This window comes from Diabrotica virgifera, chromosome 2, assembly GCF_917563875.1.
Source record: "Diabrotica virgifera virgifera chromosome 2, PGI_DIABVI_V3a".
Taxonomy (NCBI): domain Eukaryota; kingdom Metazoa; phylum Arthropoda; class Insecta; order Coleoptera; family Chrysomelidae; genus Diabrotica; species Diabrotica virgifera.
Window position 1 is genome coordinate 271,505,789 of NC_065444.1, and position 11,307 is coordinate 271,517,095.

General features: G+C 29.5%; 1 long non-coding RNA gene across 1 annotated transcript; it reads right to left on the minus strand.

Moving 5' to 3' along the window:
• Positions 1-9,529: 9,529 nt before the first annotated feature.
• On the minus strand, positions 9,530-10,883 carry LOC126879878 (uncharacterized). The gene is made up of 2 exons (XR_007696326.1): positions 10,559-10,883; positions 9,530-9,679 (listed from the first exon to the last, which is right to left on the minus strand). It is a non-coding gene; the product is annotated as an uncharacterized LOC126879878 (long non-coding RNA).
• Between the last annotated feature and the right edge of the window lie 424 nt (positions 10,884-11,307).

Here is an 11,307-nt window from a genome sequence, read left to right on the forward strand (position 1 = left end):
CTGGAACGACATTATAAACAACTGCATAAGGACTTCAGCAACAAATATCCTATTGGTTCACATTTGCGAGCCGACTTTATTAAAAAAAAAAAGAAAACCCTAGCCAGCCAACAGTCACTGTTTCAGAAGAGAAGTGATGAAATGGAAACTATGGTTAAAACATCATATGAACTTTCTCTGCTGTTAGCCCGGAAGAAAAAAGCCTACTCTGATGGAGAGGAGATAATTAAAAATAGTCTGGCAATATTTGCTAAAAATGTGGGAGATGTAAAGATCAAAAATATGGTCGATAATATTGCATTATCCCGAAATACAGTCATGCGCCGTATAGATGATATGGGCCAGGATGTTGTTTCCCAAATTATAAATGGATTACAATCCTGCAAATTCTTTTCTTTAGCGTTGGATGAAAGTTGTGACAACACAGAAAATGCGCAGTTAAGCATTTTTGTCCGTTATACCAATGATAATTTTGAAAATGCCGAAGAGCTTCTGGATTTGCGCCAACTAGTCACAACAACAGGAGAGGACATTTTTCAACAGCTTAAAAACGTAATCGAAGTCAACAAAGTTGAACGGTCAAAATTAGATAGTGTTTGTACAGATGGAGCTCCTTGCATGGTTGGTAGACTAAAGGGGTTTGTTACATTACTGGAAAACTATTTGGGAAGAAAAGTTTTTAAGTACCATTGTATTATTCACCAGGAAGCTCTTTGTGCCAAGGACCTAAACATGTCATCTGTTGTTGACCCTGTAACACGCTGCATTAACAAAATACGAGCTCGGGCATTGAATCGACGACAATTTCGAGAACTGTTCGCGGAAGAAACGGAGCAAGATGGAGAGTTACTTCTCCATTGCAGTGTGCGCTGGCTCTCCAAAGGAAATGCACTCGAAAGGTATTGGAACTTGAAGGAGTGCGTCTTAAAATATTTGCAAGAAAACAATGAACTACCCAGTGAGTGCTAGTTACTTAATGATAAAGGTTGGCTTTGGGATTTAGCTTTTCTCACTGATATTATGACATTTAAATCAATTAAATTTAAGATTACAGGGAAAAAATTGTATTTTTCCTACTCTAGTTGGTCATATATCTTCTTTTGTGAATAAACTTATGCTTTTTTGGAACGATTTTGGAGAACAGAGATTGACACATTTCACATTAATGCAGGAATTAGCCAACAAGGTCAGTAGAACTCCAAATTATGACAGATTTAAAAACCTTATATCTATTTTGCTAGGTTCATTCAATACCCGGTTTGAAGATTTTCAAAAAGACAAAATGAATGTTGACCTTTTCATAAATCCTTTTTCTATTTCTCTGCAAGATATCAATTGTTACTCAGCTGAAATACAGATCGAAATTATTGATTTACAGAACCACACTATACTAAAAACCAAATATAGGGAAATTATTTCAACTGTTACTGATCCCAATTATATTGAATTTTGGAAATTTGTACCAGCAAACAATTTTCCTAATTTACACGAGTTAGCTCTGAGATATTGTTGTAAATTTGGTTCAACGTACGTTTGTGAGCAAATGTTCTCTATTATGAACATAATAAAATCAAAATATCGGTCACGATTAACTGACATGCATTTAAAAAATCTAATTCTGTTGGCTAGTTCCGAAATTAATCCCAATATGGATGAATGAATTAAAAAAATACAAGTTCAAATACCACATTAAATAAGTAACTGTTTAATAATTTGAATTTTAGATAATAAGAAAATATTTAAGTTTTTTTGTTTAACGTTTTTATTTTATTTTTATTAACAATAAAGTAAGTTTGTTGTTATGTTTTACTTATTACGTTATTTTTTAAACCTCCACTATCTTGACTAAACGGAAAAATGTGGAATTTACATAAGAAATACATATTGTACCGTATATTATTAATATATAATATCCATATTAGTATGTCGAAAAATTTTAGTGGCACGCCAAATTTTTTTTGTTCTCATATTGGCACTCGACTTAAAAAGGTTGGCCACCCCTGTAGTACACAAATAAATAAATGTATAACACACAGAAAGCACTTGTTTGTGTTTATGCGACTTCGTTCTAATTTAAGTACAAAACTGCACTGGTTTTTGTCTTTTCTGTGTTTGTTTCGGACTATTTCTTAGGATTCAATTTCCCAGCCGATGGTATCTCCGTTCTTCCAAATAATACTAAGACATCGCCATCTTTCTTTTGCTGCTAATACTGAGTGCATACTTTTTGCTAGCGCCTTTCAAACGTTCGATCGCTTTGCTTTAGATCGCCTTTCGAGATACTTTCAAAATACGAATACTAAATTCAATTACCCCACTTACGTTTCTGTCTTTGCACTTTTTGCTCTGGTTAATGTTGAAAGAAATAAGGTTTTGCGTAGTATAACGGATTTGGTTTTGTTAGAGCAGAATAGATTTTTGTGATATACAATAGGGAACTTGCATAAATTTTTAAATTCGAAAAAAATATTATAAATCACAACAGAACATAATTTAAAACATGTATCAAAGATAAAAAAAGTTTTGTTTGTCTTTCGTTTGGCCCCTAAAGACGATTAAAAATTCAAATTAAAACAGGTGGTCCAAAACGCATAGTGACCTCATATAGTTGTGCATGTACATTCTGCACCAACAAAGTAAACAAAATTGTATATAATTTTAAATTAGACACTATAAACGTCAGTAGAAAATACAGTTATGTAACGTCACAAGCGTTTTTGATCGTTTGAACTATTTTACATTGGCTAAGGGTTCTTCTAAACCAAGGCCAGAAAACAGAAAAAATATATAGATTTTAAATTATCTTCTAAGTTATTATGAGGTTTTACCGCGTGAAAGTTTGGAAATATTATTTTTAAAGGAAACTGAATAATATTACGTAATAAAAAAATGTGTAAGTTCCCTCATAGGTTTGGCATTCGTTTTGACACTGACACTAAGTTTTATAAATATATTTGATAATTTCTATTTCTGATATATTTGAGTGTTTTTAAGATATATTTTTTAAAATGACCGAAGAGGGTTTTTGTAAAGGGCAGTCTGATAACTTACCTATAGTTGATATGTGTATGGTGGCTACATATTTTCAAAAGAGTGAAAATTTTTCCATCGGAGAAGTTCGGGGAGTTAAAGCAGATAAATAAGTACATATATTATGTATATTATACTCCCATTATACCTACTAATTTTATACTGTGATTTTATTCTGATTATTATTCTCATAAGTATTTAACGATAAAACTTAGTAGGTACACACTTCCTATTAAGTATAGTGATCAAAAAATGTCATTACAATTATTGGGATAAACCGTAATCGTACCCCCTCCTAACTGAAAAAGTGTCATGGCCGCCGTCGGGACCTATTGTGCTGACATTTACAATGTTTACATATAGAAAAGTTTGTTTTTTTCTGCTTATAATGCCGTTTTCTAAAGATATTAGTGAACAAAATCGATTTGCTAACAATATTTAATATATTTTAAATGTGCTAAAATTGGATTCAACAGCAAAAGTCGCATAAATAACATATAAATAACGAATTTGTTTACCTATTACAAATGGGGTTATGTGGTTGTAACTGTTTATTTTGGGAATAAAATGAAAATGATCAATTAAACGACTGGAAAACTGTAAGTATTACAATTAAAACATGTTTATCCTATCACAAGAGTTCACTTCATTTTAAGAAAGCTAATTATTATTATACAATAGACATTTATAAACTGCCATGTACTTTTAAGGTTACTTTTGATCTGTTTTCAAAGCTTATGATTAAATGTTACCTCTTTATTAATTAGATTTGCCAACAAAAGATGCATGATTAAGGCCAAATGCAATTCCTTTGCTAAAGTCATAAAAAAAATACCAATACAGTTAAAAAAATTATGTTAAAAAGGTCTCTCAAAAGACATGAAAATATACAACAACTCAAAAAACTAGAGAATGTAAAGAAAGCCAGGTTATTGGAAATGGAATTCCTGTTTAATTGAAAGCCAGTAAACTATCCAAGACTTTTTAGAATCAAATGTGTCAACTTGTAAAAACGATTCTTCTGACATTTTTAGTAAAAACCAGATTATCCTCAAGAAAAATTCTGTTTAAGTGAGACTCAAAGTCATATTTGTGAATGTGTCATCTTTGAATGAAACAATTTTTTTACCTAAACAATTAAATGTATGGATCTAATTAAAAAGAATGCTGAATCAAGTACAGTTACAGAAATACAATCCTTTGAACTTCTAAATGTGATTGTTGAAAGTGTCGAAATAGCTACTGCATAGGGATTCGAAAGGGATAGACTTGTTATGAACGCACTTGATCATGTACTTCTTACTGTTATAAAGTTGAAACAAAACTTATTTTATGCTTTTTTATCAGTCACTTTTAATTGTGTATCAACTTTAGGTGGTACATCGTGCAAAAATTGCTAAAAATGCAAACATTATATTTATTTTCTGTGTTACATTGGATAGTATGATTGAATGTCTTCCTCTTTTAGATAGTGAAGTGAAGAACATCTTGAAGTTCCAATGATGTTTCAAGATGAGGTAAATCGAAATAATTGTATGTTAGAAGGACAGAGAATATGAAGAAATGTTATTGCTGCATATTTAGTGTAGTGAAATACAAACTTAAAACATTATAATATATTTTTTGATTTCAAACATTTCATATGATTATGAAAGAACATCTTTCTTTTTAAAACAATGAAGAAGTGAAGAACATAATAAAGTTCCAACGAAAATGATTCCAGATGAGGAAAATCGAAATAATGGTTGTATGTTACGTGTATAGAGAATACGAAGAAATGTTATTGCTGCAAACTTAGTGTAGTGAATTAAAAACTTATTGTCAAATACAAATCAATTTATTTCATACTTTTATAATATATAGTGATATAATTTTATATGTGTTCAAATAAAAATATTAATAAATAAAATACAATAAACACAAATCATGTATATCTTACAATGAATTACAAAATCAAAAATTAATTACAAAAATATCAAAATAAATCTAAAATATTAAAAAGTTACATATAATTTTTATAGTACCTACATACTTTGGTTGGTACTCTAATAATTTGGAGATCCATTAAAGTTTGTAGATGGAAATTGCAGGTATCTAAAAAATATAATAATATAAAGTAACTCAACAATCTCTTTTTAATTAGGGTAGCAGTTGATAAAGATGACCCATGCTCGGGAAATCAAATGTATCTAAAAAAAAATTAAGTAACAGCTTTCTAACAAAACAATCTTAGCACTAAACGGAAACAAAGATACTGGTAAGTATTAAAACATTTTTTGAAAAATCTTTCTGAAAGTGAAAATAAAGACTACTCTCTATGGGAACAACTAAAACTGGGCATGCTTTACAAAAAAATGTATCCAGAACAAACTTCTTCTCTATAAGGCAATACTACGACAAGTCTGGATGTACAGGATTTAAATCTGGGGAACTGCCAGTAATACAAATATGCAAAAACTATTAAGATTCTAATCCGAAGTCTTTTATGATGTTCGATGTTTTTAGTACCACTACCAAATATCATGCTAAACTGAAAATTATAGGGTAAAAATCTGTCTGATCGCCCAAACTTTTAAAAGCTGGATGCTTATCTGATCTAGTCCAGAGGCTGGTTTCGGTATTGCAGCTATAAAATACTTAAATAGTAAGCATGGAAATTTTTATTATGGTCCGCCTTGAGGCAAACTAGGGCACTAAAGGGTTAAGAAAATTTACAGATCTCTACACCACTGGGAAGTAGATAGTAGTTACTAATTTGTAAAAAAGTCAGAAATAAGGTAATGTAGACTAAATTAATATAAATATGTAAAGAGTTCTCACCCCTGAGTGTAGTTCCCACTGTGTCATTTTTTATATCTGTCATATTGTTATAATGATAACAGATTGCATTAAAGTTAAAATAAAAAAGAATTAAAGAAGTTCATAAAAATATTCTATTTTTGAAAAAATATTTAAGTGCTTAAATACTTTTTTAGATAAAATATACATAAAATTTATTTTTTCTACAACCGTGTTAAAAATGCAACTTTCAGCACTCCATACAAAGCGTTAAAAACGCTACCTTAAGGCACTAGTGCTTTAAAATTTTTATGGCACTGCAGTTCGTATTGACTGTATAGGCAATTTTGATGTAATGTCAAAAAAATATAAAAATGGAATGTCAGTTCAAGTAATAGTTATTTATGATATAAGTGTTAAAAGTACACGTTTAAGGCACGCATGTGAAAGTTTGCAGAATGAGCGATAGCGAGTTCTGCAATTCACATGAGTGCCGTAAAAATGTACTTTTTAACACGCATATCATACAATATTTTTTCTACAAACGTAATTACAGGACAATATCTACAAAAACTTTTACTTGAACTTGACTGACATTCCATTTTTATATTTTTGTGACATTACATCAAAATTGTCTATACAGTCAATACAAATTGCAGTGCCATAAAAATTTTAAACCCCTTGTGCCTTAAAGTAGCATTTTTAATGCTCTTATGGAGTGCTAAAAATTGAATTTTTAACATGGTTGTAGAAAAAAGTTTTTGTAGATATTATTCTGTAATTACGTTTGTAGAAAAAATATTGTATGATATGTGTGTTAAAAAGTACATTTTTAAGGCACTCATGTGAATTGCAGACTTTCACATGCGTGCCTTAAATGTGTACTTTTAACACTTATATCATAAATAACTATTAAAAAACTAACAGAAAATAGTAAAAATATTTGATTGAGCATAAGTAAAAAAGTCACTCTCTCAACCAATAAACATTTGTGATTAAAATTAATATACTTAATTGATTATAATATGAATGTGTTCTTGTAGAGTTTCATATAATAATTTCCATTTGACTAAAGAGACACAAGCTGGAATACTTAGGTCAATAATACTTAGGTATGAAACACCCTAAAAAATATGAACTTTTGCATTTGATAATTCAGAGAAAGATCCAAGGTAAATGTGGTTCTGGTAGAATCTCACAATCATAGCTGAACAATCTAAGACCGTAGTATGGAAAATCGACTCCATCATCATTAGTTAGAGCTGCTGTCAATAAAGCCACAATAGCGAATATGGTAGCCAATATGATATCCAACAATTGATAACAGTCATGGAACTAAAAAATGTATTATTTAAAGTGTTTATGGGATAAAATTAGTAAGAGTGACATGATACCTAACAAAAATTTGATTCAGAAGATTTAACATAAAACTTGTAATTCTCTTATACTAAACTCACAATAAAGATGCACCAGAAATAAACAACCCAAGACGTGTTGAATGATACAAATAGCACTCCCGAATCATGATTTACAATGTATAAACTTTGTAAAGCATGATTTGTGAGTGCTCCTCATAACATTCATCATGTCTTGTGTTTGTTTCTTTCTAGTGCATCTTTATTGTGATTTTAGTATTATAATTATATACAGTGTGTCCACGGTTGGGGTGCCCAAGAGGAAAAACTTTTTTATTTTCAATTTTAGCGAAAAATGTCATTATTGATAAAAAGTTTTGCTTGTTCTAAAACCCGATAAAACGAAATAAAATTCAAGTTTTTTAAATCCTGCTTAATTTTGTAGCCAATTTTATGTAAATCCCTATTTTATGTAAATTTTTGCACTAAGTTTGAAATCTTAACAATAATCTAGTGTTGCCAAGCCACAATATAGCTTAGTAACTATCAACTTCGATAAATAATTTGCGAATTGTCAATTTTTTTGACAATGTTAAGCATTCAATAAAGAATTTATCTTGTGATAAATTTCATTATTAAAATTGTTGTATTAATAATTATTTAATTAATAAATAATTGGATGATTCAAGGAGAAAGACAAAGTCTGGCTTCGTAATCCAGAGAAGTGACAGGGTTGTTCTCCCAAGTTATTATTGTTACAATTTCGAACTTAGTGCAAAAATTTATAGGGATTTACATAAAATTGGCTATAAAAATAAGCAGGATTTGAAAAACTTGAATTTTAGTTCATTTTATGGGGTTTTAGAACAAGCAAAACTTTTTATCAAGAATGACATTTTTCGCTAAAATTGAAAATAAAAAAGTTTTTCCTCTTGGGCACCCCATCCGTAGACACACTGTATTAGTATTTTTATAATAAAAAGATTATAATTTATAAAATGTGATGCTGTATATGATTTCAAATATTAATCTTTTCTATTACCATACAAAAAAAATATTGCCTTTACTCAAAAACATTTTATTTATCATAAAATTTTTAAAGATATATTTAAAAAGTTCATAAATATTAATATTAATTTATACAAAAACATTAAATATTTTAGTTTTACTGGTTTATGGCTGTAAGGTGTCTCTGAATATTTTTCACTCTTTTATAAGATGTTTCGAAAATTGAAATATCTCTGAAAGTTTTTAATATTTAAAATCAGTTTTCATAAATTTATCATCGGTTAATATTAGAGATCTTAAGTTCACAGTGGCACAAACAACTGAAAATATCTTCTGCAAGTGGAAGAAGACTAACATACATTTTACACACATTAAATGTTTTTATTTATTTGGTTAGATCTATCTATGTGTACTCAAGCTTTAGCTATCTTCATTGTAAGAATTTTAAGTTTAGCGTGATATTTGGTAGTGGTACTAAAAAAATCGGACATCATGAAAGACTTTGGATTGGAATATTTGTAGTCTTTGCATATTTGTGTTACTGGCAGTTCCCCAGAATTAAATCCTGTACATCCAGACTTGTAGTAGTATTTCCTTATAGAGAAGAAGTTTGTTCTGGATACATTTTTTTGTAAAGCATACCCAGTTTTAGTTGTTCCCATAGAGAGTAGTATTTATTTCACTTTCAGAATGATTTTTCAAAAAATGTTTTAATACTTACCAGTATCTTTGTTTCCGTTTAGTGCTAAGATTGTTTTGTTAGAAAGCTGTTACTTAATTTTTTTTTAGATACATTTGATTTCCCGAGCAAGGGTCATTCATCTTTATCAACTGCAACCCTAATTGAAAAGAGATTGTTGAGTTACTTTATATATTTTTTGGATACCTGCAATTTCCATCTACAAACTTTAATGGATTTCCAAATTATTAGAGTACCAACCAAAGTATGTAGGTACTATAAAAATTATGGGTTACTTTTTAATATTTTAGATTTATTTTGATATTTTTGTAATTAATTTTTGATTTTGTAATTCATTGTAAGATATACATGATTTGTGGTTATTGTATTTTATTTTTAATATTTTTATTTGAACACATAAAATTGTACCACTATATATTATAAAAGTATGAAATAAATTGATTTGTATTTGACAATAAGTTTTTAATTCACTACACTAAGTTTGCAGCAATAACATTTCTTCGTATTCTCTATACACGTAACATACAACCAATATTTAGATTTTCCTCATCTGGAATCATTTTCGTTGGAACTTTATTATGTTCTTCACTTCTTCATTGTTTTAAAGAGGAAGATGTTCTTTCATAATTATATGAAATGTTTGAAATAAAAAAATATATTATAATGTTTGAAGTTTGTATTTCACTACACTAAGTATGCAGCAATAACATTTCTTCGTATTCTCTGTCCTTCTAACATACAACCATTATTTCGATTTATCTCATCTTGAAACATCATTGGAACTTCAAGATGTTCTTCACTTCACTATCTAAAAGAGGAAGACATTCAATCATAGTATCCAATGTAACACAGAAAATAAATATAATGTTTGCATTTTAGCAATTTTTGCACGATGTACCACGTAAAGTTGATACACAATTAAAAGTGACTGATAAAAAAGCATAAAATAAGTTTTGTTTCAACTTTATAACAGTAAGAAGTACATGATCAAGTGCGTTCATAACAAGTCTATCCCTTTCGAATCCCTATGCCGTAGCTATCTCGACACTTTTAACAATCACATTTAGAAGTTCAAAGGATTGTATTTCTACTGTACTTGATTCAGCATTGTTTTTAATTAGATCCATACATTTAATTGTTTAGGTAAAAAATTTGTTTCATTCAAAGATGACACATTCACAAAATAATATTTATATATATGACTTTGAGTTTCACTTAAAACAGAATTTTTCTTGAGGATAATCTGGTTTTTACTAAAAATGTCAGGAGAATCGTTTTACAAGTTGACACATTTGATTCTGAAAAGTCTTGGATAGTTTACTGGCTTTCAATTAAACAGGAATTCCATTTCCAATAACCTGACTTTCTTTACATTCTCTAGTTTTTTGAGTTGTTGTATATTTTCATGTCTTTTGAGAGACCTTTTTAAAATAATTTTTTTAACTGTATTGGTACTTTTTTTATGACTTTAGCAAAGGAATTGCATTTGGCCTTAATCATGCATCTTTTGTTGGCAAATCTAATTAATAAAGAGGTAACATTTAATCATAAGCTTTGAAAACAGATCAAAAGTAACCTTAAAAGTACATGGCAGTTTATAAATGTCTATTGTATAATAATAATTAGCTTTCTTAAAATGAAGTGAACTCTTGTGATAGGATAAACATGTTTTAATTGTAATACTTACAGTTTTCCAGTCGTTTAATTGATCATTTTCATTTTATTCCCAAAATAAACAGTTACAACCACATAACCCCATTTGTAATAGGTAAACAAATTCGTTATTTATATGTTATTTATGCGACTTTTGCTGTTGAATCCAATTTTAGCACATTTAAAATATATTAAATATTGTTAGCAAATCGATTTTGTTCACTAATATCTTTAGAAAACGGCATTATAAGCAGAAAAAAAACAAACTTTTCTATATGTAAACATTGTAAATGTCAGCACAATAGGTCCCGACGGCGGCCATGACACTTTGGCAGTTAGGAGGGGGTACGATTACGGTTTATCCCAATAAATATTTTCCCATATTTCGCGAGGATGCTGTGGCCAAACACCCAAGTAGGTGGAGGCCAATAAACTAAAGAAGAAGAATATACTTACATATTTATAACATAGAGTTAAATATTAGCATAGAGAGAGTGTCATTCAGAGCGAAGTGATGACACCATCTTTTTTATTCGGATTAGTGCTGTTTCACTCTTACGCATAGTAAAGCTGCTACAGTTGTCCTCCTCTTCCGTGCCTATATTCACACTGAATGTCATCATAGATTTTCGATACAATGTGTTAGAAAGAGATGCAGCAAACCAGTCCATGAGATCTTGTCGTCAGGAAGCGCGGAAGGTAGGCTCCCTCTATGTTAATATATACCTCTATGATTTATAACCCTCCCACATCACTGATATAACCATATAAAAAACTAATGTA